Raw genomic sequence first — 7599 nt, 5'->3', positions numbered from 1 at the left:
ATGCAGCTGCTTCCCACTAGCTATCTATTTTATATTTGGTAGTGTATATATGTCCATGCCACTGTCTCACTTCGTCGCAGGTTACCCTTCCACTCCCCGTTTCCTCAAGCCCATTCTCTACATCTGCATCTTTATTCCTGTCCTGCCCCTAGGTTCTTCAGAACCATTATTTTTTTGATTCCATATATATGTATTAGCATACAGTATTCATTTTTCTCTTTCTGACTTACCTCACTCTGTATGACAGACTCTAGATCCATTCACCTCACTACAAATAACTCAATTTCATTTCTTTTTATTGCTTAGTAATATTCCATTGTATATATGTGTCACATCTTCTTTATCCATTCATCTGTTGATGGATATCTAGGTTGTTTCCATGTCCAGGCTATTGTAAATAGTGCTGCAATTAACATTGTAGTGGTACATGACTCTTTTTGAATTAAGGTTTTCTCATGGTATGTGCCCAGTAGTGGGATTGCTGGGTCATATGGTAGTTCTAAGGAACCTCCATACTGTTCTCCATAGTGGCTGTATCAATTTACATTCCCACAAACAATGCAAGAGGGTTCCCTTTTCTCCACACCCTCTCCAGCATTTATTGTTGGTTTGTAGATCTTCTGACGATGGCCATTTTGACCAGTGTGAGGTGATACCTCATTGTAGTTTTGTGTTTTTTTTGTTTTTTTTGTGGTACGCAGGCCTCTCACCGTTGTGGCCTCTCCCGTTGCAGAGCACAGGCTCCGGACGTGCAGGCCCAGTGGCCATGACTCAAGGGCCCAGCTGCTCCACGGCATGTGGGATCCTCCCGGACCGGGGCATGAACCCATGTCCCCTGCATCGGCAGGTGGACTCTCAACCACTGCGCCACCAGGGAAGCCCCTCTCATTGTAGTTTTGATTTGCATTTCTCTAATGATTAGTGATGTTGAGCATCCTTTCATGTATTTGTTGGCAATTTGTATATCTTCTTTGGAGAAATGTTTACCTAGGTCTTCAGCCCATTTTTGGACTGAGTTGTTTGTTTTTTGGATATTGAGCTGCATGAACTGCTTGTATATTTTGGAGATTAATCGTTTGTCTGTTGTTTCATTTGCAAATATTTTCTCCCATTCTGAGGGTTGTCTTTTCATCTTGCTTATGGTCTCCTTTGCTGTGCAAAAGCTTTTAAGTTTCATTAGGTCCCATTTGTTTATTTTTGTTTTTATCTCCATTTCTCTAGGAGATGGGTCAAAAAGGATCTTGCTGTGCTTTATGTCATAGAGTGTTCTGCCTCTGCTTTTCTCTAAGAGTTTTATAGTGTTTGGCCTTACATTTAGGTCTTTAATCCATTTTGAGTTTATTTTTGTGCATGGTGTTAGGGAGTGTTCTAATTCCATTCTTTTACATGTAGCTGTCCAGTTTTCCCAGCACCACTTATTGAAGAGGCTGTCTTTTCTCCATTGTATATTCTTCCCTCCTTTAACAAAGATAAGGCAACCATATGTGCGTGGGTTTATCTCTGGGCTTCTAACTTGTTCCATTGATCTATATTTCTGTTTCCGTGTCAGTACCATGCTGTCTTGATTACTGTAGCTTTGTAGTATAGTCTGAAGTCAGGGAGCCTGACTCCTCCAGCTCTGTTTTTCTTTCTCAAGATTGTCTGGCTTTTTGGGGTCTTTTGTGTTTCCATACAAACTGATTTTTTTTTTTTTTTTGCTCTAGTTCTGTAAAAATGTGAGTGATAGTTTGATAGGGATTGCACTGAATCTGTAGATTGCTTTGAGTAATACAGTCATTTCCACAATGTTGATTCTCCCAATCCAAGAACATAGTATATTTCTGCATCGGTTTGTATCATCTTTAATTTCTTTCATCAGTGTCTTATAGTTTTCTGCATACAGGTCTTTTACCTCCGTAGGTAGGATTATTCCTAAGTATTTTACTTTTTTTGTTGCAATGATAAATGGGAGTGTTTCCTTAATTTCCCCTTCAGATTTTTCATCATTAGTGTATAGGAATGCAAGAAATTTCTGTGCATTAATTTTGTATCCTGCTACTTTACCAAATTCATTGATTAGCTCTAGCAGTTTTCACGTAGCATCTTTATGATTCTCTATATATAGTATCATGTCATCTGCAAACAGTGACAGCTTTACTTCTTCTTTTCCAATTCGGATTCCTTTTATTTCTTTTTCTTCTCTGATTGCTGTGGCTAAAAATTCCAAAACTATGTTGAATAATAGTGGTGAGAGTGGGCAACCTTGTTTTGTTTCTGATCTTAGTGGAAATGGTTTCAGTTTTTCACCATTGAGAACAATGTTGGCTGTGGGTTTGTCATATATGGCCTTTATTATGTTGAGGTAAGTTCCTTCTATGGCTACCTTCTGTAGAGTTTTGATCATAAATGGGTGTTGAATTTTGTCAAAAGCTTTTTCTGCATCTATTGAGATTATCATATCGTTTTTATCCTTCAGTTTGTTAATATGGTGTATCACATTGATTGATTTGCATATATTGAAGACTCCTTGCATTCCTGAGATAAACCTCACTTGATCATGGTGTATGATCCTTGTAATGTGCTGTTGGATTGTATTTGCTAGTATTTTGTTGAGGATTTTTGAATCTGTGTTCATCAGTGATACTGGTCTATAGTTTTCTTTTTTTGTGACATCTTTGTCTGCTTTTGGTATCAAGGTGATGGTGACTTCATAGAATGAGTTTGGGAGTGTTCCTCCCTCTGCTATATTTTGGAAGAGTTTGAGAAGGATAGGTATTAGCTCTTCTCTAAATATTTGATGGAATTCGCCTGTGAAGCCATCTGATCCTGGGCTTTTGGTTATTGGAAGACTTTTAATCAAAATTTCAATTTCAGTGCTTGTGATTGGTCTGTTTATATTTTTTATTTCTTCCTGGTTCAGTCTCAGAAGGTTGTGCTTTTCTAAGAATTTGTCCATTTCTTCCAGATTGCCCATTTTATTGGCATATAGTTGCTTGTAGTAATCTCTCATGATCCTTTGTATTTCTGCAGCATCAGTTGTTACTTCTCCTTTTTCATTTCTAATTCTGTTGATTTGAGTCTTCTCCCTTTTTTTCTTGATAAGTCTGGCTAAAGATTTATCAATTTTGTTTATCTTCTCAAAGAACCAGCCTTTAGTTTTATTGATCTTGCTATTGTTTTCTTTATTTCTTTTTCATTTATTTCTGATATGATTTTTATGATTTCTTTCCTTCTGCTAACTTTGGGGTTTTCTCTTCTTCCTCTAATTTCTTTAGGTGTCAGGTTAAGTTTTTTATTTGAGATGTTTCTTGAGGTAGGACTGTATTGCTATAAACTTCCCTCTTAGAACTGATTTTGCTGCATCCTATATGTTTTGGGTCTCGTGTTTTCATTGTCATTTGTTTCTAGGTATTTTTTGATTTCCTCTTTGATTTCTTCAGTAATCTCTTGGTTATTCAGTAGTGTATTCTTTAGCTTCCATGTGTTTGTATTTTTTACAGTTTTTTTTCCTGTGATTGATATCTAGTCTCAAAGCATTGTGGTCAGAAAAGATACTTGATATAATTTCAAGTTTATTTAATTTACCAAGGCTTGATTTGTGACCCAAGATATGATCTATCCCAGAGAATGTTCCATGAGTACTTGAGAAGAATGTGTATTCTGTTGTTTTTGGATAGAAAGTCCTATAAGTATCAATTAAGTCCATTTTGTTTAATGTGTCATTTAATGCATATGTTTCCTTATTTATGTGCATTTTGGTTGATCTGTGCATTGGTGAAAATAGGGTGTTAAAGTTCTCTACTACTATTGTATTACTGTCGATTTCCCCTTTTATGGCTGTTAACATTTGCCTTATGTATTGAGGTGCTCTTATGTTGGGCGCATAAATATTTGCAATTTTTATATTTTCTTCTTGGATTGATCCCTTGATCATTTTGTAGTGTCCTTCTTTGTCTCCTTTAATAAGCCTTGTTTGAAAGTGTATTTTGTCTGATATTAGAATTGCTATTCCAGCTTTCTTTTGATTTCTACTTGCATGGAATATCTATTTCCATCCCCTCACTTTCAGTCTGTATCTGTCCCTAGGTCTGAAGTGGGTCTCTTGTAGATTAGCATATACACCAGTCTCATTTTTGTATACATTCAACCAGTCTATACCTTTTTGTTGGAGCCTGTAATCCATTTACATTAAAGGTAATTATCGATATGTATGTTCCTATTACCATTTTCTTAATTGGTTTGGGTTTATTATTGTAAGTCTTTTCCTTCTCTTGTGTTTCCTTCCTAGAGAAGTTCCTTTAGTATTTGTTGTAAAGCTGGTTTAGTGGTGCTGAATTCTCTTAGCTTTTGCTTCTCTGTAAAGGTTTTATTTTCTCTGTGGTATCTGAATGAGATCCTTGCTGGGTAGAGCAATCATGGTTGTAGTTTTTTCTCTTTCATCCCTTTAAATATGTCCTGCCACTCCCTCCTGGTTTGTAGAGTTTCTGGTGAAAAATCAGCTGTTAACCTTCTGGGGATTCCCTTGTATGTTATTTGTTGGTTTTCCCTTGCTGCTTTTAATAGTTTTTCTTTTTATTTAATTGTTGATAGTTTGATTGATATGTGTCTTTGCATGTTTCTCCTTGGATTTATCCTGTATGGGACTCTCTGCACTTTGTGCACTTGATTTACTATTTCCTTACCCATGTGAGAGAAGTTTTGAACTATAATCTCTTCAAATATTTTCTCAGACCCTTTCTTTTTCTCTTCTTCTTCTGGGACCCCTATAATTTGAATGTTGGTGTGTTTAATACCCCAGAGGTCTCTGAGACTGTCCTCAATTCTTTTTTCTTTATTCTGCTCTGTTGTAGTTATTTCCACTATTTTATCTTCCAGGTCACTTATCTGTTCTTCTGCCTCAATTATTCTGCTCTTTGTTCCTTCTAGAGAATTTTAAATTTCATTTATTGTGTTGTTCATCATTATTTGTTTGCTCTTTAGTTCTTCTAGGTCCTTGTTAAACGTTTCTTGCATTTTCTCCATTCTATTTCCAAGATTTTGGATCATCTTTACTATCATTACTCTGAATTCTTTTTCAGGTAGACTACCTATTTCCTCTTCATTTGTTTGGTCTGGTAGTTTTTTTTTACCTTGCTTTTACCTTGCTGCATATTTCTCTGTCTTCCCATTTTGGTTAACTTACTCTCTTTGGGGTCTCCTTTTCGCAGGCTCCAGGTTCATAGTTCCTGTTGTATTCAGAGTCTGCCCCAGTGGGTAATATAGGTTCAGTTAGTTGTGTAGGCTCCCTGGTGGAGGGGATTGGTGCTTGTGTTCTGGTGGGTGTGGCTGGATCCTGTCTTTTGGTGGGCAGGGCTGCATCTGATGGTGTGTTTTGGGGTGTCCATGAACTTAGTATAATTTTAGGCATCCTCTCTGCTAGTGGATGGTATTGTGTTCATGTCTTGCTAGTTGTTTGGCACAGGGTGTTCAGCACTGGGGCTTGCTGGTCATTGGGTTGATCTGGGTCTTAGCGTTGAGATGGAGATCTTTGGGAGAGCTCTCACTGATTCATATTATGTGGGGCTGGGCGGTCTCTGGTGGACGAAAGTCCTGAACTCGTCTCTTGCACCTCAGAGGCTCAGGCCTGGCAACCAGCCAGAGCACCATAACCCTGTCAGCCACACAGCTCAGAAGAAAAGGGAGAAAAAAAAAATAAAATTGAAAATAAAATAAAATAATTAAATTTAAAAAATTATTAAAATTAAAAATATTTTAAAAGTAATTAAAAAAAAGAATATAGCAACCAAACCAATAAACAAATTCACCAGTGATTTGAAGTGCTAAAAACTATACTAATATAAATATAAAAAATAAGTCAGTTGCATACAGCAAACCCCAAGTCTGCAGTTGCTCCCAAAATCCGCCACCTCAATTTTGGGTGGATTCATTGTCTATTCACGTATTTCATAGATGCAGGGTACTGCAAGTTGATTGTGGTGATTTAATCCGTTACTCCTGAGGCTGCACAGAGAAATTTCCCTTTCTCTGCTTTGTTTGCACAGCTCCTGGGGTTCAGCTTTGGTTTTGGCCCCATCTCTGTGTGTAGGTTGCCCTCAGGCTTCTGTTCCCACCCAGACAGGAAGGGGTTAAAGCAGTGGCTGATTAGTGGGCTCTGGCTCACTCGTGCTGGGGTGGAGGGGGTGAGGGGAGTGGTACAGTAATTATAATCGGAATGCGGGGCGAGCCTGCGGCAGCTGAGGCCAGCATAACGTTGCAACAGCCTGAGGCATGCCGTGTGTTCTCCCGGGGAACTTGTCCCTGGATCATGGGACCCTGGCAGTGGCAGGCTGCACAGGCTCCCGGGGGTGGTTGCGGGGAGCGTGGGGGGGGGGGGGCATGCGCATAGTGACCTGTGCTTGCACATAGGATTCTTTGTGGCTGCAGCAGCAGCATTAGCGCTTCATGCCGGTCTCTGGTGTCTGAGCTGATAGCCGTGGCTCGCGCCCATCTCTGGAGCTCATTTAGGCAGTACTCTGCCTTCTGTGGGTTCATGGGGAAGGAATCTCCTCTCCTCGTGCACCCAAAACAATGGTCTCTTGCCTCTTTTGCAGGTCCAGACTTTTTCCTGGACTCCCTCCCAGTTTGCTGTGGCGCACTAGCCCCCTTCAGACTGTGTTCACACAGCCAACCCCAGTTCTCTCCCTGAGATCTGACCTCTGAATCCTGAGCCTCAGCTGCCAGCCCCCACCTGCCTTGGCCGGTGAACAGACCAGGCTTTCAGGCTGTTGAGTGCTGGTTGGCACTGATCCTCTGTGTGGGAATCTCTCTGCCTTGTCCTCTGCACCCCTGTTGCTTCTCTCTCCTCCATGGCTCTGAAGCTTCCTCCCACCCACCCCCGACCGCACCCCCCCACCCCCTCTTCGGCAATGTAGGGGCTTCCTAGTGCGTGGAAACTTCTCCTCCTTCACAGCTCCCTCCTAGAAGTGCAAATTCCATCCCTATTCTTTTGCCTCTGTTTTTTCTTTTTTCTTTTGCCCTACCCAGGTACATGGGGGAGTTTCTTGCCTTTTGGGAAGTCTGAGTCTTCTGCCAGTGTTCAGTAGGTGTTCTGTAGGAATTTTTCCACATGTAGATGCATTTTTGATGTATTTGTGGGGAGGAAGGTGATCTCCACATCTTACTCCTCCACCATCTTGAAGGCACTCCCTCTAAATTCTTAAAAAACACTAAGGCATGGCCCCATCTTCCAGGAATTTACCGTTTAGTGGTAAAGAAAGAAGATAATGTCTTAGTGAATGGAGAAGTACTGGAAGAGGAAAAGATAAGAGGAGTATGAGGGTTCTGACAAATTAGGAAAGGCTTCTAGAGAGGCTAATCCATATATGTCCAACCATTTTATTTATTTATTTATTTTTTTGCGGTACGCGGTCCTCTCAGTGTTGTGGCCTCTCCCGTTGCGGAGCACAGGCTCCAGACGCACAGGCTCAGCGGCCATGGCTCACGGGCCCAGCCGCTCCGCGGCACGTGGGATCCTCCCGGATCGGGGCACGAACCCATGTGCCCTGCAACGGCAGGCGGACCCTCAACCACTGCGCCACCAGGGAAGCCCCATCCATATTTTTAATGGGTAAACAGAAGTTG

This window comes from Grampus griseus (assembly GCF_964374135.1).
Source record: "Grampus griseus genome assembly, chromosome: 17".
NCBI lineage: Eukaryota > Metazoa > Chordata > Mammalia > Artiodactyla > Delphinidae > Grampus > Grampus griseus.
Note: the sequence above shows the minus strand (reverse complement) of the source record.